This window comes from Dendrobates tinctorius, unplaced genomic scaffold, assembly GCF_039654945.1.
Source record: "Dendrobates tinctorius isolate UK_male_01 unplaced genomic scaffold, ASM3965494v1 ptg000070l, whole genome shotgun sequence".
NCBI classification, from domain to species: Eukaryota; Metazoa; Chordata; class Amphibia; order Anura; family Dendrobatidae; genus Dendrobates; species Dendrobates tinctorius.
In genome coordinates this window covers 21,283,621-21,304,844 of record NW_027361738.1, presented here as the reverse complement: position 1 = coordinate 21,304,844, position 21,224 = coordinate 21,283,621, and the positions used below count along the sequence as shown (strand labels likewise).

The following is a 21,224-nucleotide window of genomic DNA, read 5'->3' as shown; positions in this document are numbered from 1 at the left end:
ATGGGGATGACGAGGAGTCCAGACTAGTACAGGGATTCCCTAGCGAGGAGACTTATTTGATTGTTTTCAATGTTGGGACAGCAATTTTTGGGGAGCACTATACTCTGGAGAATGATAGATGGGGCCCACCATACACTGGAACATTCCAAAGGTGGACATCAGACACTGGAGCAGCATTTACAGGGCCCATTATACACTAGAGCATTAGAAATGGGGCCCATTATGTTTGGAGCATTATTTGGGCCCATAAGACAGTGGAGCTTCATCCATGGGGACCAACATATACTGTAGCATTATGTGGAGCTCATCATATACTGTTTCAAACATTATATGGGACCAATGATTCTGTATGGAGAAATAGATGTAAATAGAAATAGATGAGATGTAAAAAGTGAAGTATTTTTCATTGTACTATACCGCTATTTCTCTGCCGTATCGGAGCATGATGAGTTGTGGTATGTGTTAAAGGGGCGCTCTTTCGCCCAGGGCACATGAAAACCTGGAGCCAGCCCTACCCCCCCACAATTTTAGCCAAATAACCCCCATTTTTCAGTGCGTAACTTGTATTATGAAGTTAATTAAGGTTGACAAGCTTAAGTAAGAAGAATTGATGCTTTTGGCATTCAAATGAGCACTGTAGGTGTGTTTCCTGTCCTCCTCTCACTGCCGACTTTTATTCCCCATTGACTTACATTGGGTTTCGTGTTTCGGGACGACCCTGACTTTTCCCTATAATCGGCCGATCTTGCTCGACCCGACTTTTGGAAAAGTCGGGTTTCACGAAACGAAACTCGACCCTAAAAAACCAAAAGTCGCTCAACTCTACTATTGAAGTGATGTGGAGATAGCTGGGCCCCATATGAAAAAAAATATCATACTCTATAGAGAGAGATGATCAAAACTCTCTAAGAGATTTGTATTTATGAGGCTCATATTACTGGAGAAATCCAAGTCAATATCTAGCTACACTTTATTATATCCAATGACATTACAGTTTAATGAGGATCATATGTAACTGTCTATAATAAAGTTTTAAAATAAGCTACTCACAGCAATTCAGTAATTAATTTTCACTTTGTATCCAAACAGCTGAGTTATTTTGCAAATATATAATAATTTGATATTAAATTACACAGGTCAACGAAAAAAATTTTTTTTTCTGGTGTCCAAAATATTTTAATGAATTTGGGGTATTTTTGGGGTGCTGATTCTGAATATGTCATCAGTTTTGCCAGATTGGCTCAAGTTTTTGAGATTTTTGGTATCTTATTTATAGCACTTGTTGGTAAATGCGACGCATCATCTCATTAATTTCTTTGGATTAGTACTTGAACTGAGCAGTTCTCAATATAGTTTTGTGTTAATTAGTGTTCTAAAAGTTTGTTCATAGCTTGATTTTTGCACTAACTTTATGTTGTTGTCTGTTTTCCAGTGAAAAGCATGAACTCATCATGAAGAAGTTGTCTTAACGATCCAGACTCATTCTGTTACATTTGTGGTGAATATACACTGCCAAAACATAGAAGAAACATAACAGACTTCGTAAAAAAAGTGTATTTTGCCTATTTTGGGGTTATGCTTGGGGACCAAGACAAGTTTTGGGCACCACACATAGTGTGCAAAGCATGTATCGAATTATTACGAAAATGGAGCAAAGGACAAAGAAAAAGCTTCAAATTTGGTGTTCCAATGGTGTGGAGAGAGCCAAAAAATCATCATGATGACTGTTATTTCTGTGCAGTGCAAGTGCAAGGATTCAATAAGCATAAGAAACGAAAATGGGAGTAACATGGAATCTGCAAGAAGGCCTGTCCCTCATTGTGAAGATGTGCCTGTACCTGTGTTTACCATAAATAACAGTCATCATGATGATTTTTTGGCTCTCTCCACACCATTGGAACACCAAATTTGAAGCTTTTTCTTTGTCCTTTGCTCCATTTTCGTAATAATTCGATACATGCTTTGCACACTATGTGTGGTGCCCAAAACTTGTCTTGGTCCCCAAGCATAACCCCAAAATAGGCAAAATACACTTTTTTTACGAAGTCTGTTATGTTTCTTCTATGTTTTGGCAGTGTGTATTCACCACAAATGTAACAGAATGAGTCTGGATCGTTAAGACAACTTCTTCTTGATGAGTTCATGCTTTTCACTGGAAAACAGACAACAACATAAAGTTAGTGCAAAAATCAAGCTATGAACAAACTTTTAGAACACTAATTAACACAAAACTATATTGAGAACTGCTCAGTTCAAGTACTAATCCAAAGAAATTAATGAGATGATGCGTCGCATTTACCAACAAGTGCTATAAATAAGATACCAAAAATCTCAAAAACTTGAGCCAATCTGGCAAAACTGATGACATATTCAGAATCAGCACCCCAAAAATACCCTAAATTCGATGAAATATCTTTGGCACCAAAAATGCTGTTGACCAGTGTTATAGTTAAAAAAAAAAATATACTAACATAGAATGGCAATAACAACTGCATGTAGCAAATAATTATAATGATAAAAACATTAAAAGCTACCATGTAATTAGGATTTTGCTACGTAAACTACAGGCATTGTCAGGTTGGCGCCCTTATGCTGATTAAAATGATACCTTGGTTAATAAAATCCGTCTTCTGGTTGTTGTTTAATCTGTATTTGCAGTTTTCAGTTAATGAGATTCTCGTGCTTTAGGTCAGCCTGTGCTCTGTTCTCATATTCATCATTATGGGATTAACTAGCAGGTCCCTGATTCTTTAGTGACTTGACTATTATTTAACCCCTTAACGACCGCCGATACGCCTTGTAACAGCGGTAGTTAAGGGTACTTAACCCACAGCGCCGTTAATTCATGGGGCTGTGGAGAAAGTAAATAGCGCCCCCCAGAGTTGGATTTTCTCCGGGGTCTCAGCTGCCGGGGGTAGCCGAGACCCCAGAGAACATGATTCGGGTAGGTTTTCACCGACCCCGCTTTTGCGATCGCTGTTATTAACCGTATAACGGCGATCGCAAAAAAAGCTGCGATTTTGCATTTGATTTACCTTTCCTCTGTTGTGCGAAATCCCCCCGGTACCTCCCGGTGGTCCTCGTGGTCCCCGGGCCCTCCTGCCTCCTCTGGTGGGTGACGCCATCTTAGTTCGGGAAGAAAATAGTGGCGCATTTTCCAAGTGGTATCATCATACCACTTGGAAAATGCTTGGAAAAAGTGGAATAAAACGCGATCAAAAAACGAATGGTAATAAAAATAGTATCACTGAAAGCGCCATCTTGTTCCGCAAAAACAAGCTGCCATACAGCTCCATCAGCGGAAAAATAAAAAAGTTATAGCTGTCAGAATAAAGTGATGCAAAAATAATTATTTTTTCTGTAAAAGTTTTTATTGTGTAAAAAACGCCAAAATATAAAAAAAAGATATAAATGAGGTATCGTTGTAATCATAGTGACCTGAAGAATAAATCTGCTTTACCAATTTTACCACCCGTGGAACGGAAAAAAAAAAAAACGGTTTCTGAATTGCTGGTTTTTGTTCATTCTGCCTCCACAAAAATCGGAATAGAAAGCGATCAAAAAACGTTTTGTGCCCGAAAATGTTACCAATAAAAACATCAGCTCGTCCCACAAAAATCAAGCCCCACATGACTCTGTTGGCCAAAATATGGAAACATCATAGCTCTCAAAAATATGGCGATGGAAAAATTTCTTACAAAAAATTCTTACAAAGAAAGCATCTTTTAGTGTGTGACAGAAGCTAAACATGAAAAAAGGATGTAAATCTGGTATCGCTGTAATCACACCAACCTGAGGAATAAAGTCGCCTAATCACTAATACCGCACGAGGAACGGCGTAAAAAAATTAAACCAATTCTTCACCTTTTGTGGATTTGTTAATTCTGCCTCCCAAAGTTCGCAGTAAGGCAATCACAGTGGTTTACCCAGGGGTGGAGTTTTCATGATGCATACGGTGCGTCAAGGGGCTGGAAGGGGTTAAATACTGAGGTAAAAAAACTCTGCAAATACGCAATGTGTGCACGAGGCCTCACAAATACTGAGGTAAAAAACACCAAATGCTCAGCATGTCCATGAGGCCTTACAAATACTGAGTGAAAAACTCACCAAATACTCAGCATGTGCACGAGGCCTTATAAATACTGAGGTAAAAACTCATCAAATATTCAGCGTGTGCACGAGACCTTATAAATACTGAGTTAAAAACTCACCAAATGCTCAGCGTGTGCACAAGGCCTTACAAATACTGGAAGGCTTCAACCCAACATCTAGTCCTGACTCACCTGTACCTAACATCGAATCCAGCTAATGGTCTGCAATCACCTGCTGACCTGGACCCATGACCTGTCAGACAAGTTACTTCACATGAGTCACACAGAGGCTTCTGCTTCATGAACTTCCCGAGATAGAAGAATCAGCCTCCGATGTGCAGCCTGTGGCCGGATACACAGGAAGAGATGCTCCTCGTCACAGGCTGTGCCCAACATGTCAGCAGAGGGGTTAACGCCACACACAATTCGCCATCTCCTCACACACTGGATACGACGCTGTATATGGCAACGAAAAAGCGCACATTGCGCAATGTTAGTCATGTCCCAGATGTTCAGCATGTGGAGGACCAAGGGGGGACAAAAAAGACCCCAGGATTGGAACAGGAGCATGGGAAAGTGGACGGCGGTCGGAGGGGCAGGGTTTATATGGGTCGAAGTAAGTAAATATATATATGCAGACATGCACAATCCTCAGGTTGTATAACTTTCAACTGGTCAAAACATTTCTCTCAGTAGGCCAAAAAAGAAATGTGGCAGGAATAAAGTACACCTCATAGCAACTTATGTGTGAGGCAGAGGTGACAAGACCCACCATCTCGTGCCCACCTTACTAGAGGTGCCCACTGTCCACATATAACAAAGTTGATGGAAACAGATAACTTCCACTATGATGATTGGTTACCGGATGCCTGACCACACCCATTTCACAACTAGTCACACCCATGGCCACACCCCAACCACACCCATTTAGCACTGCTGATCACACTGACTTATACTGAGGGCACAGTGGCTGGTACTGTGGGCACACTGACTGGTACTGAGGAAAAGAAAGAAAGAACAGAGATAGAGAAAAGAAAAAAGAGAGAGAAAGAAAGAAAGAAAGAAAGAAGAAAGAAAGAGAGAAAGGAAGAAAGAACAGAGAGAAAGAAAGAGGGGACAGAAAAAAGAACAGAGAGAGAAAAAAAGAAAGAGAGGAAAGAAAGAAAGAACAGAGAGGGAGAGAGAAATAAAGAATAGAGAGAAAGAAAGAAAGAGGGAAAGAAAGAACAGAGAGAAAAAAAGAAAGAGGGAAAGAAAGAACAGAGAGAAAAAAAGAAAGAAAGAAAGAACAGAGGGGGAGAGAGAAAGAAAGAGGGGAAAGAAGGAACAAAGAGAGAAAGAAAGAAAGAGAAAGAAAGAGGTGAAAGAAAGAACAAAGGGAGAAAAAAAGAAAGAAAGGGGAAATAAAGAACAGAGAGGGAGAGAGAAAGAAAGAGGGGAAAGAAAGAAAAGAAAGTGAAAGAAAAACAGAGAGAGAAAGAAAGAAAGACAAGGAAAGAAAGAAAGATTCTATAAAGACACTATACCATCCCGGCTCACATTGTAGCACCCACCTGAGCCTCCTGGCGCAGGACATATCATGATCCACTCACATGGCCAATATCCCCGAGTCCAATGCAATCCCGTTGTGCGCGGTGTCGGAGGAGGACATAGGACATGGTGATGATCTGAAGCATTCCCTGAAGTGCCTCCATGGTTCTGTCCCAATCTCCTCTGGTCAGCTTCCAGCACGTCACTTCTGATAGAATGTTACGTGCGAGATTTCAAGTGCTCCTCGGCGCTCCGCCGTATACTCCTGTGTCCGAGGGAAAAGTAAGCTCCTGGTTGGGGCAGTGGGGCAGACTCTCAAAATCTGGGACGGTTGGGAGGTATGAATGCTCCACATCATACACCTTGTACACGCATGGCTTCGCACACCTCATACACACACGGTTCCGCTTTGTATGCCTCATACACATGGCTTCGCTCTGTGCACCTTGCACACACACGGCTCCACTCAGTACACACATGGCTCCACTCCGTAAACCTTGAACACATGCGACTCTGCTCCGTACACCTTATACACATGCGGCCACGCTCTGTACACCTTGTACATACATGGCTCTGCTCCGTAAACCTTGTACACATGCTGCTTTTCTCCATACACCTCGTACACACGTGGCTCCGCTCTGTACACTTTGTACAAACAGGGCTCCGTTCCATACATCTCGTACACACATGCAGCTTCGGTCTGTAAACCTCGTACACAGACACGCGGCTTCGCTCCATACACCTCGTACACACACGCGGCTCCGTTCTGTACACGCGTGGCTCCGCTCCGTACACCTCGCACATACGCGGCTCCGCTCCATACACCTTGCACGCGCAGCTCCTCTCCGTTACACCTCGCATGTGTGCAGCTCCGCTCCGTATACCTCACACACGCGCAGCTCCGCTCCATACACCTCGCACATTTGCTGTTCTGCTTCGTACACCTCGTACACGCGCAGCTCTGCTCCGTACACCTCACACATTCGCGGCTCTGCTCTGTACACCTCGCACACGCGGGGCTCTGCTCTGTACACCTCGCACACACACACGCAGCTACATCCACCCTGTAAAACCCTCCAGACCCCACACATAATTCCCTCATCCAGCACCATGACAACCAGCACAGCAGTCCCACATACAATACATTGACGGCTGTGTGCACAGGACCCGTGATGAGGTCACAGGAGGGGAGGAGTCAGATGTCACATGATCAGGGGCCTCCACTGAAGGATCCCTGATCATGTAACCCCTGACTCCTACCCTCCTGTGACCTCATCACAGGTCCTGTGCACACAGAGCACGGATTTATCAGTGTGGGGCTCGCGCTGCAGTGGCCGGTGGGTCTGGGAGGGGGAGGAAGGGGGAGGTACATGAGGGGCGTGGCACTATGGTGGCGGATTATAATGGGGCAATTTTCCTTGGGTTGGTGGCCCCCCACACCACTGGGCCCTGGGCTACTGCCCAGATTGACCTCATTATAATCTGCCACTGGGTTTACCCTCACATGTGGGGTTAGAGATGAGCGACTGCCTTTTTTCGGGTCTAGTCGGGTTTCATGAAACCCGACTTTCGCAAAAGTTGGGGCGAACTCAATCGCCCGATTATCGTGAAAAGTCGAAGGCCAACTGAAACAGGAAACCCAATGCAAGTCAATGGGGATGAAAAGTTGGCAGTGTGTGAAGGACAGGAAACACACCTACAGTGCCCATTTTAATGCCAAAAACATCAATTCTTATTACTTAAGCTTGTAAACCTTAATTTACTTTCTAATAATAGTTAGGCATGGAAAACTGGGGGTTATTTGGCTAAAGTTGTGGGGGGGGGGGTAGGGCTGGCTCCAGATTTTCGTGGGCCCAGGGCCAAAGAGTGTCACTGGGCTCCTTTAACACATGCCACAATTCATGATCCTCTGATACGGCAGAGAAACAGTGGTATAGTACAATGAAAAATACTTCACTTCTTACATCACATGACTGATATCCATTTTAAATTCTCCAATAGCTCCAGAAACGGACAGTATATTACTCCATACAGTATTATGGCCACCGCATAGTGCGCCATACAGAGTAATAAGGCCCATATATTTCTCCATACAGAATCATTGGTCCCATATAATGTTCGATACAGTAAATGATGAGCTCCACATAATGCTACAGTATATGATGGTCCCCCGGAAGAAGAAGAGGCGAAACGCGTGTCGGGGTAGACCGCGGCGATAGTGTGGACATTATACACAGGTATTACTATTTTACAATTGGTAGCTGTTGTTATGGTTTATCCTTAATTACTTAGGAAGGTGATCCGCTTTTGTTTAGTCCAGGTACTAACTGTAGGAGTAATGTGTCATTTGGGGCACTTAATTTAATCTGGCCTATAGCGGTTTCACTTTTAGTTATGCAGGCACTTTATACCATAGCGCAGCAACCGTAATGGTTTAGTTTTACTTTTATAATGTGGTGATTTATTCTGTCCATATATCCAGCGGCTTTTTTGGTAATTTGAGGCATCGTTATGTGATTGTAATGTATATGAATTCTAATATGAATAAAATTGTTTACATTTTTTATTCCACATTCTCTGTGCCATTTGTTTATTTCTTCTAGTGGCACTTAGTGTTTATTCATCTTTGCGGAATGTACCCATAGCTTGTTTTGGGTGTTACGGACTAATATGTATATGCTAGTATATGTTGGTCCACATTGATGAAGCTTCACTGTCTTATGGGCCCAAATACTGCTCCATATATAATGGGCCCCATTTCTAATGCTCCATTGTATAATGGGCCCTGCTCCAGAGTCTGATGTCCACCTTTGGAATGCTCCAATGTATGGTGGGCCCCATATATCATTCTCCAGAGTATAGTGCTCCCCAAAAATTGCTCCCAACCTTTAAAACAATTAAATAAGTCTCCTCGCTAAGGAATACCTGTACTCTGGACTCCTCGTCGTCCCCATCTTCCATCTCTCAGCACTTGGACTGTTTAGGCAGAGGGCATATTGATGTGATGTCATCACACTCTCTGACCAGAATGTCACTGTCAGGAAATGCGGAAGATGTCACGGCGGTGGAGCAGGGAGAGGTAAGTATTTCAACTTTGCAAGTGCTGTGATCCTGAGCAATCAGGGGGGGGCCCACTCGTTGGCGACGGCACTGGCACAGGGCCCCTCATAGTATGGCGGTGTGTCTGACAGTGGGTGGGGGTGGACCCTCCCACCGGCAGAGACACTTTTGCGTACAATGAGGGGCCCTGTGCCATTGCCGTCGCCCATGAGTATGCCCCCCCACCTGCTCAAGGAGCCTGCACTTTCATCTGCACCTTCCTCTTTGTCACCGTGTAAGGTGGTATAATATGCGGGAAGGGGAACCTGAGTTTCATCAGGGTCAGATTCTGGCTGTGTAGAGTGTGAGGGGAATGTAGTGGTCTGGGTCAATGTACCAGCAGAATCATCTAGCAGTGGCTGGGCATCAGTGCACTTGTGGCGCCCCCAGGAGTACGGTCGCCACAGTGGCATTACCTTCCTCCTAGGGAGTGTGATGTCATGCTTGGGAGCAACGAAGGATCTCTCTAGCAGTTAAACCAACACACAACACAGTTCCCACTCCAGGCCAGCAGGGAGAGCTCTGAACCTGACTGCTGAGGAGCTGCTCTCTGTGGTCGGGAGGAGGGAAGTTAGGGCAGTCTGTGAAGGGAAGGGGAAGTGTGTGAACGTGAGAAGGGGAGCTGGAGGATGAGCAGAGTTAAGGCTCACTCCTAGCTGGAGCACATGGTCCGGATTCCGGTCTCCGAGTTTGTAGGGACACTGACGGTCCTGCAGCAGAAACCAGAGGAAGTAGCAGCTGTAAATGCTCTGTTCCCAACTAAGGAGGCCCCAGCAGCGACTTCTGTGAGCCAGAAGGAAAAGGCTACGGCTGCCTGCCATACGAGAAAGTTCCAAAAGAGAGTCAACAGGGGGAACTTCAGTGAACTCAGTACTGCGAGTACCTCAGATAAGCGCTAGAACGGAGGCCACACTACCTACCTGCAGAGAGAGAATTCCTAATTTGCTTCCAGGCTGACCAACTTCTTCTCCATCTGTACTCTGGGTCCTGGATAGCACTTACCAAGTACAGGTAAAGGAACTGCACAACTGTGTCTGTCATCTTTCTCCTGCGCCTGGCGCACGGCTCTGCTACATCCTGCACTGCACACCATCTACCAACTCTTTCATCTGCCCTGCGACTACGGCCCTACCTGTGCAGGGCTTCTACATCTTAGCTGCACCACAACATCTGACCCAGAGAAGCGACACTGCAGAGCGGGTCAATCTGATCAGAAACCACAGGTGGCATCACGTATCATTCACCTATAAACGTTATTCACCCCTTTGCATGGACGCCCAGGGCCACGGACCGGGTCACCACCACCGTGATACATCCCTCTGAGACACCGGCCCGGTACCGATTAACCCCACTGCCCTGGCTGACGACCCACACTCCATGTCAGATTCATCTTGGACTGGGGAATTCACGATTTGACTTGATAAGGCCTCTTTCACACTTCAGTTTTTTACAATCAGTCACAATCCGCCAGGTTTTGAAAAAAACGGATCCGCAATTTTTTTTGAGGATCAGTTTTTTTCCCCATTGACTTCCATTATTGGCGGATTGTGACGGATTGCCGTCCGTTGCATCCGGGTTTTTTTGCGGATCCGCCAAAAGTTCCTGTCCGTCACCATCCTCAAAGATTTCAAAACGGAGCTTGCAACGTTTTTTTCTCTGGCGGATCCTCCAGACACTAATTTAACCCGAAATTCTTTCTGGGTGCGGGACAAAAAAAAAAAAAAACCCCTCTCTCTCTCTCTCTCTCTCCTTTTCCAGGCTGCGATTCCTTTAAAATTCTTCATTTGTCGGACGGATCCGTCAAAAAAACGGACAGATGGCATCCGTTGTCATCAGTACTACAACGGATCCGCCATCCGTCCTTTTGGCGGATTATGACTGATGCAAAAAACTGAAGTGTGAAAGAGGCCTAACCCAGGCATGGTATGTGAAAAGAGCTCCATGGAGTAATCTGTAGTGTGGCCTGCTGCATCCTTCACTTTTGGTAGGGGTGAAGGACACAAGGAAAGGTGTTGTTCCTGACCAGGAGCCTCCACTGTTGACTCAGTGCTTTTATTTTTTGAAACTTCAGAAGAGGAGGCGATAGAGCTGGAAGCTGTGTCAGCAATGTAAGCCAAAACTTGTTCCTGAAGCTCCGGCATTAAAAGCGGTTTACCTACTCCCAGAAAAGGGAGCCTTCGAGGCCTTGTGGAGCCAGACGACGACGCAGGCTCAACACCTCCTGCCTTAGGTGCTATTGTGCTTTTGCCACTACCAGCAGAAGCACCACCACCACCATCGGGACCAGCTGGCAACCCCCGCCCACGTTCACGGCCTCTTCCACCATACTTCCTCATTTTTGGGAAAATGTACCCAAAATACCACCAGCTATATGGTACTGTAAAACAAGGTACAAGGTGTATATAGTATTGGGGAGAATTTGAATCTCCCTAGAGATTTTAGGAGGCTGAACTATTATCTCAGGCCCACTATAGATTACACCTCAATTTAACAGGCTGAAATTGGCTGGTGTATGACAAAGTACAAGGTGTATATAGTATTGGGGAGAATTTGAATCTCCCTAGAGATTTTAGGAGGCTTAACTATTATCTCAGGCACACTATAGATTACACCTCAATTTAACAGGCTGAAATTGGCTCGTGTATGAAAAAGTACAAGGTATATATAGTATTTGGGAGAATTTGAATCTCCCTAGAGATTTTAGGAGGCTGACAATGATGCTCTCAGTCCAAGTATGGCAGCAGGCAGCCTAATAAGCAGGACTGCGGCACACAAAAGTGTGGAAAAATGAATGCTTGGTAACTGTGCAGAAAAGAGGAAGAAAAGTATTTTTGCTTTTAAAAAAGCAGTTTGCACAGCAGTGTGCAAACAGCAATGCAGCTATCAGGGAGCCTAATAACCAACAGAGCTGATGCACAAAAATATTGCCTCCCCTGTCACTGCACACAAACTGTTGTGTTGTAAGTGGAAATCGCTACCAGCAGAAGCAGTTTTTTTGTTCTTCTTCCCTGCCTAACGTTCTCCCTTATTCAGAATCAGCAGCAGCAACCTCTCCCTATGCTAAGATCGGCAGAAGTAAGATGGCGGTCGGCGTGCATGCTCTTTTATAGTCCCTGTGATGCCACACAAAGCAAGCCAATCACTTGCATGCCCCTTCTCAAAGATGGTGGTGACCGCTGCCCATGTCATCGCGTTGCGCACAGTGTGCGTCCTCCATCATTGGCTGAAAAAGGGCGCTGGAAGCATCATTTGAAACGCGACTTTGGCACTCTGGTCACCGACCTCATAGCCGACCTCACGCTATGGTCGGGTTTCATTTCATGAAACCTGACTTTAGTGAAAGTCGGCGACTTATGATTTTGACCGACCCATTTCGCTCAACTCTATGTGGGGTATCAGCGTACTCAGGACAAATTGCACAACAACTTTTGGGGTCCCTTTTCTCCTGTTACCCTTGTGAAAATAAGAATTTTGGGGAAAAAAAGATCATTTTTGTGGAAAAAAATATGATTTTTTTATTTTCACGGCTCTACGTTATAAACTTCTGTGAAGCACTTGGGGGTTCAGAGTGCTCACCACACATCTAGATAGGCTCCTTGAGGGGTCTAGTTTCCAAAATTTGGCCACTTTTGGGGGGTTTCTACTGTTTAGGCACATCAGGGGCTCTCTAAACGCAACATGACGCCCGCAGACCATTCCATCCCCCTCCTCTTCTCTTTGTACACTGCCCCTATTGGTCAAACAATCAGTAGATTTGGTTTCCAGTACCATTTCTATGCTGATGACACCCAATTATATGCTTCTTCTCCTGACATCACGCCTGCTTTTCTAGAAAACACCAGCGATTGTCTAAACGCTGTTTCTAACATCATGTCCTCACTATATCTGAAACTGAACCTGTCAAAGACTGAACTCTTTGTGTTTCTTCCCGCTACTAATTTACTCACCACTCACTCACTCACCATCCAATTAAAACAGTCCTTAATCCATAAAACGGGTACAGCGGGAGAGGAACGGAAATCTTCTGTGGACGACGGTCCTGTTGAAGCGCAGTCAGTGCGAAACGTCCGTCGTCCTCAGAAGGTTTCTGTTCCTTTCCCACTGTACCCGTTTTATGGATTAAATAAAGGACTGTTTTAAGTGGATGGTAAGTGTCACCTCTTTTCTCTTTTTTTTTGTACTATATTGGATTTATCTTTTTGGTGTTCATCCGTATTCCTACAGTTGTCTGGTGTTCAGTTAATACACAGGTAGATTTTCAATCACAGCTGTGATAATCACAGAAGTGCCGGCAGTATACTCCTTCTCACAATCAGATGGTTAATAAATAACATTTCCAATATGTCTACTTTACATCAGCATAATTTTTTTTAACTTTTTTTGTAAGAAGTTAGAACAATTAAAAATTTATCAACATTTTTTCATTTTTCCAACAAATTTACAAAACTTATTTTTTTAGGGACCACAGCACATTTGAAGTGACTTGGAGGTGCCTATAAGACAGAAAACCAAAAAGTGACACCATATTATAAACTGCACCCCTGAAAGTACTCAAAACTACATTTAAGAAGTTTCTTAAATCTTAGGTGCTTCACAGGAATTAAAGGACTTTTGAAGGAAAACATTTAATTTAAAATTTTCCTCACAAAAATATTACTTTAGCTCCAAAGTTTTCATTTTCACAAAGGTAACAGGAGAAAATGAACCCCCAAATGTGTTGTGAAATTTCTTCTGAGTACATAGATACCTCATATGTGGTGGAAAAGTATTGTTTCGGTGCACTGCACGAAAAGAAAGGAGCATCATATGAGTTTTGAAGCGCAAAATTGCCTGGGATGGCTGACGCCCTGTCACATTTGCAGAGCCTCTGATATGTCTAAACACTAGAAATCCCCCACAAGTGACCCCATTTTGGAAACCCGTTGTGTCAATATGATCAGCACCCCTAGATGAATTAACTGAGAGGTGTAGTTTGTAAAATGGAGTCACTTATGGGGGGTTCTGCTGTTCTGGCACCTCATGTGCTCGCCCAGTGCGTCATGGCACCTGTAAACCATAACAGTAAAATCTGGCGCTCTTTGCCTTCTGAGCTTTGTACTATGCCTGAAAAATATTGCCCGATTACATGTAGGGTATAGGCGCACTCAGAAAAAATTGGAGCTCAGTTTGTAAAAAAAAATGCCTTATTAGCCTTTAGAAGCATTAAAAATTTGGTGCTAAAACAACATTTTAGAGGTAAAAATGTAATTTATTGTTTCTTCACCACTCAATTATGTAAAATTCTGTGAGACACATGTGGAGTCTGTCAATATGATTACTGCATGCCTAGATTAATTCATTGGACAGTGTAGTTTGTAAAATGAGTTCACATATAGAAGGTTTCTGTTGTTCTGGCACCTCAGGGGCTCTGCCAATGTGACATGGCACCCTCAAACCATTCCAGCAAAATCTGAACTCCAATTTGGCACCTCTTCCCTTCTGATCTTTGCACTGTGCCGCAAAAGTAGTACTCCCCAACATATGGGGTATCGGCGTACTCAGGAGAAATTGCACAACAAATTGTAAGGTGCAATTTCTCCTGTTACCCTCATGAAAATGCAAAATTTGGGACCAAAATAACATATTTGTGGGGAAAATGTTTTTTTTTTTATTTTCATGGCTCAATGTTATAAACTTCTAAAATGCACCTTGGGGTTCAAGATGCTCACCACACATCTAAATACATTCATTGAGGGGTCTAGTTTCCAAAATGGGGTCACTTGTGGGTGGTTTCTCCTGTTTAGGCACACCAGAAACTCTCCAAATGGGACATGACGTCTACTAATGATTCCAGAAATTTTACATTCAAAAAGTCAAATGACGCTCCTTCCCTTCCGAGCCCTGCTGTGCCCCAAACAGTAGTCATATTGGGTATCGGCGTACTCAAGAGAAATTGCACAACAAATTGCATGGTGTAAGTTCTCCTGTTACCCTTATGAAAATGCAACATTTGGGGCTAAAAACATATTTGTGGGGAAAATGTGATTATTTTTCTTATTTTCACGGCTCAACGTTATAAACTTCTGTGAAGTACCTGAAGGTTCAATGTGCTCACCACACATCTAGATCAGTTCTCTGAGGGGTCTAGTTTCCAAAATTGTGTCACTTATGGGGGATTTTTTACTGTTTAGGCACATCAGAGGCTCTACAAACGCGACATGGTACCCGCCAATTATTCCAGTAAATTTTGCATTCAAAAAGTCAAATGACACTCATTCTCTTCTGGGCTCTGCCGTGCACCCAAAAAGTGGTTTTCTCCCTCATATGGGGAATCGGCATGCTCACAAGAAATTACATAACAAATTTTGTGGTTCATTTTTTCCTGTCTCCTTTGTCAAAATAAAAAATATGGATCTGAAGTTAATTTTTTGTGAAAAAGTTAAATGTTCATTTTTTCCACATTCCAAAAATTCCTGTTAACCACCTAAAGGGTTAATAAACGTCTTGAATGTGGTTTTGAGCACCTTGAGGGGTGCAGTTTTTAAAATGGTATCACTTTTGGATACTTTCTGTCATATAGACCCCTCAAAGTGATTTAACATGCGAGCTGGTCCCTGAAAAAAATGGTTTCGTGAATTTTGTTGGAAAAATGAAAAGTCTCTGGTAAAATTTTAACCCTTATAACTTCCTAGCAAAAAGAAAAAAAATAGGTCCAAAATTGTGCTGATGTAAAGTAGACATGTGGAAAACGTTATTTATTAACTGTTTTGTGTGATATATCTCTGTGATTTAAGGGCATGGAAATTCAAAGTTTGAAAATTACAAAATTTTCTAAATTTTTGCCTAATTTACATTTTTTTCACAAATAAATGCAAGTCATATCGAAGAAATCACTGTCATGAAGGGCAATATTTTGTGAAAAATTAGTGGGATCCGTTAAAGCGTTCCAGAGTTATTACCTCATAAAGTCTATGGGACTTCCGGTATCGGAATAAGAAAAATCCTGTTTTTCCCTTGTACAGCCTCTCTGGGGTCTGAACGGGCCTTTTGGGGGGCTGTGCCGGCCTGCCAGGGGGTCTGTGCAGGCTCCGGTGGTCTGTGCCGGCCTGCCGGGGGGCTGTGCAGGCTCCGGTGGGCTGTGCCGGCCTGCCGAGGGGCTGTGCCGGCCTGCCGGGGGGCTGTGCAGGCTCCGGGGGGCTGTGCCGGCCTGCTGGGGGGCTGTGCCGGCCTGCCGGGGGGCTGTGCAGGCTCCGGGGGGCTGTGCAGGCATCGTCCGATGGGACTACAAGTCCCATCGGGCGATGCCTGCTACCATGACAGTGATTGACACATTAGCCAATGATGGGACAGTAGTAGTCCCATCATCCCGCTAATGTGTTGAATGTAAAAAAAAAAAAATTACATGCTACATACATGCTACATACATACAACATGCATACTACATACATGCTACATTCATACTACATACTACATACATGCTACATTCATACTACATATATACTACATGCAACATACATACTACATATATACTACATGCATGCAACATGCATACTACATGCTACATACATACTACATATATACTACATACATACTGCATGCTACATACATACTACATGCTACATACATACCACATATATACTACATACATACTACATGCATGCTACATGCTACATACATACCACATACATACTACATACATACTACATACATACTACATACATACTACATGATACATACATACTACATATATACTACATGCAACATACATACTACATATATACTACATGCATGCAACATGCATACTACATATATACTACATGCTACATACATACTACATATATACTACATGCATGCTACATACATACTACATGCTACATACATACTACATGCATGCTACATACATACTACATGCTACATACATACTACATATATACTACATACATACTACATACATACTACATGCATGCTACATACATACTACATGCTACATGCATACCACATACATACTACATACATACTACATGCTACATACATACTACATATATACTACATGCATGCTACATACATACTACATGCTACATACATACTACATATATACTACATACATACTACATACATACTACATGCATGCTACATACATACTACATGCTACATACATACCACATACATACTACATACATACTACATGCTACATACATACTACATATATACTACATGCATGCTACATACATACTGCATGCTACATGCATGCTACATACATACTACATACATACTACATGCTACATACATACCACATATATACTACATACATACTACATACAATACATTCATACAATACATACATAGACATACATACATACATACATACATATATACATACATATATACATATACATACATATATACATACATAGACATACAGTACATATAACATAGAGTAACATACTTACCAATACTTGTCACATTGTTCCCCGAAGCCATTGTCTTTTACGGAATAAATATTAACATAACAAACCACAAAAATACTCACCCACGATCCGAAGCAGTCCACGAGTGTGTCCCACGACGATCTTGGGTAGAGAACTGCAGCATCAGCTGTTGCTGCCGTTCTCTACGGGCTGCAGGAATCCAATGACGGAAGGTAGGTATCCTTCCGCACTGTATTCCTCCGCCACTTAAAAAAAAAAAAGTCCCTAGTCTCACTTTATGCCATTGCTGCGTGGGAATTTCCCACACAGCAATGGCATAAAGTGAGACTAGGGACTTTTTTTTTTTTAAGTGGCGGAGGAATACAGTGCGGAAGGATACCTACCTTCCGTCATTGGATTCCTGCAGCCCGTAGAGAACGGCAGCAACAGCTGATGCTGCAGTTCTCTACCCAAGATCGTCGTGGGACACACTCGTGGACTGCTTCGGATCGTGGGTGAGTATTTTTGTGGTTTGTTATGTTAATATTTATTCCGTAAAAGACAATGGCTTCGGGGAACAATGTGACAAGTATTGGTAAGTATGTTACTCTATGTTATATGTACTGTATGTCTATGTATGTATTGTATGAATGTATTGTATGTAGTATGTATGTAGTATATATGTGGTATGTATGTAGCATGTAGTATGTATGTAGTATGTATGTAGCATGCATGTAGCATGCAGTATGTATGTAGCATGCATGTAGTATATATGTAGTATGTATGTAGCATGTAGTATGTATGTAGTATGTATGTAGCATGTAGTATGTATGTAGCATGCATGTAGTATGTATGTAGTATGTATGTAGTATATATGTAGTATGTATGTAGCATGTAGTATGTATGTAGCATGCATGTAGTATATATGTAGTATGTATGTAGCATGTAGTATGTATGTAGCATGCATGTAGTATATATGTAGTATGTATGTAGCATGTAGTATGTATGTAGCATGCATGTAGTATGTATGTAGTATGTATGTAGTATGTATGTGGTATGTATGTAGCATGTAGTATGTATGTAGCATGCATGTAGTATGTATGTAGCATGCATGTAGTATATATGTAGTATGTATGTAGTATGTATGTAGTATGTATGTAGTATGTATGTGGTATGTATGTAGTATGTATGTGGTATGTATGTGGTATGTATGTGGTATGTATGTAGTATGTAGTATGTATGTAGCATGTATGTAGCATGTATGTAGCATGTATGTAGTATGTATGTAGTATATATGTAGTATGTATGTAGCATGTAGTATGTATGTAGCATGCATGTAGTATATATGTAGTATGTATGTAGCATGTAGTATGTATGTAGCATGCATGTAGTATGTATGTAGTATATATGTAGTATGTATGTATGTAGTATGTATATAGTATATATGTAGCATGTAGTATGTATGTAGCATGCATGTAGTATATATGTGTTATGTATGTAGTATGTATGTAGTATGTATGTGGTATGTATGTGGTATGTATGTGGTATGTATGTAGTATGTATGTAGCATGTAGTATGTATGTAGCATGCATGTAGTATGTATGTAGTATTTTTTTTTTTTTTTTTAACATTTAACACATTAGCCGGATGATGGGACTACTACTGTCCCATCATTGGCTAATGTGTCAATCACTGTCATGGTAGCAGGCATCGCCAGATGGGACTTGCAGTCCCATCGGACGATGCTTGCACAGACCCCCGGACATCAGCACAGCCCCCCGGCAGGCCGGCACAGCCCCCCGGCAGGCCGGTACAGACCCCCACAGGGTGCACAGACCACCGGCAGGCCGGCACAGCCCCCCGGCAGGCTGGTACAGACCCCCACAGGGTGCACAGACCACCGGCAGGCCGGCACAGCCCCCCGGCAGGCCGGTACAGACCCCGGGCAGTCCACACAGCCCCCCGGCAGGCCGGCAGAGACCCCCGGAAGGACCGAAATGACGGCGCATCATGATGCGCACACACCGCGCATCATGATGACGTCAGGCTGTCAATCAACTTTGAACTTCCGATTCCGATGCCGACTTCCGATATTGAAAAAATATCGGAAGTCGGTATCGGAATTCCGATACAGCAAGTATCGGCCGATACCCGAGACTTGCGGTATCGGAATGCTCAACACTAGTTAAAGGTAAAAGTTATAAGACCATCTCCAAGCAGCTTGATGTTCCTGTGACTACAGTTATACATATTATTCAAAATTTAAGCTCCATGGGACTGTAGCCAACCTCCCTGGACGTGGCCGCAGGAGGAAAATTGATGACAAATCAAAGAGACGGACACTATGAATGGTAACAAAAGAGCCCAGAAAAACTAAACACATTAAAGGTGAACTTCAAGCTCAAGGAATATCAGTGTCAGATCGCACCATCCATCGTTGTATGAGCCCAAGTGGACTTCATGGGAGACGACCAAGGAGAACACCATTGTTGAAAAAAACTCATAAAAAAACAGACTGGAATTTGCCAAACTACATGTTGACAAGCCATAAAGCTTCTGGGAGAATGTCCTATGGACAGATGAGACAAAAATGGAACTCTTTGGCAAGGCACATCAGCTCCATGTTCACAGATGAAAAATGAAGCATATCAAGAAAAGAACACTGTCCCTACTGTGAAACATGGAGGAGGCTCTGTTATGTTTTGGAGTTGCTTTGCTGCATCTGTCACAGGGTGCTTAGAATCTGTGCAGGGTACAATGAAATCTCAAGACTATCAAGAGATTCTAGCCACTTGAAACCATACCACTCACTAGAATGGATGACAATACACAGTTCTTCCCATTGTAACTCTGCATTTAGCATAAAGATGCATATAAATATGATCTAATAACAATGAACAAAAATAAATTTCAAAATCGATGTAACCTTATAACAAAATACATACAGTATATCTACGGTATATGCATCACATACAGTTTTCTGTCATAAGAAGACAAATATGAAACCTGCATAGATGGCTAAACCACTAGACATCAGCTATTAACACCTCCACTCCTCTAGACTTCAAGAAAAACAAATAGTAACCCCATCAGTAAGGTAAACCACCTAGGAAGAAAACACTAAACCACTCTCCCTTCACTGCCCTAGACCACCAGGGAAGTCAGCATTAACTCTTTCACAAATTAGATCACCAGGGAATTAGGCAATTAGCTCTACAGGCATATACACTTTTGAAGTTCTCTCAAAAATGTCATCTCAAGACCACAGAAAAAAAAATATATATATACCATATATAGATAGATAGATATAGAACAAAATTGAAAAAAACAGCACAAAATAGGAAAAAGATTCGGGTGCAAGCCCTCCAGGTACATACCAAACCTCCAAATAGTCCATCAAAAAAGAAGGCAGCACACCATGTTGGTTTTCAATAAAGTGTTTTTTTAATAGCACATATGGCTATGTACCCATGCCTTCTGTTTTGATGGACTAGATAGATGGATAAACACACATAGTTAAAAAGCACTAACCTTGAAGTAATACATTCAATATAATGTTTCTCCTCCCAAAAAAGCAATGGAAAAATTTTATAAAATAATCCCAGAGTGAAAACTTCAGTCCCTCTTCTGTGCTGCTGTTGAAAAACAAAGACTGTGTCTTTGTCATATGTGTCAGAATATGTTAAACCTTTGTTTGTGCAGGGTTTAGTTGTTTTTTTTGCTGTATTTGTTCTTAAGTCACACCTAGGGGTAATGGATGAATCTTCCCACTGTGCATAAACTTTGTTTACATTTTTAACCCCTTAATGACAGCCAATACGTCTTTTTACTGACCTGAGATATAAGAGAATATCATCCCCAAACAGGTGACAATCCAGCAGCCGTCAACTGTACACTATAGCTGATTTAGATTGTGAGCCCAATCGGGGACAGTGATAATAATTTGTGCTAAATGTAAAGTGCTGCGGAATATGTTAGCGCTATATAAAAATAAAGATTATTATTAAGATTATTATTATTATAACTTGCTGCATCACAAACGATCAGTGTTGGCACTGTCCATATCCAAATAAAAGATTAATAGATAATGGGGACTTCTGCTTTAATTTAATTGACA

At 42.4% G+C, this 21,224-nt stretch overlaps 1 protein-coding gene across 7 annotated transcripts in view; it reads right to left on the bottom strand.

Annotated features, from left to right (window-relative positions):
• Nucleotides 1-20,789, bottom strand: part of LOC141095453 (ATP-dependent translocase ABCB1-like) — a 724,951-nt gene extending 704,162 nt beyond the window's left edge. For all 7 annotated transcript variants that reach the window (XR_012233391.1, XM_073581452.1, XM_073581451.1 and 4 more), the window contains exon 1: nt 20,639-20,789. The gene's annotated coding sequence lies outside the window, so the exon portion shown is untranslated. The remainder of the gene's footprint in view (nt 1-20,638) is intronic.
• Between the last annotated feature and the right edge of the window lie 435 nt (nt 20,790-21,224).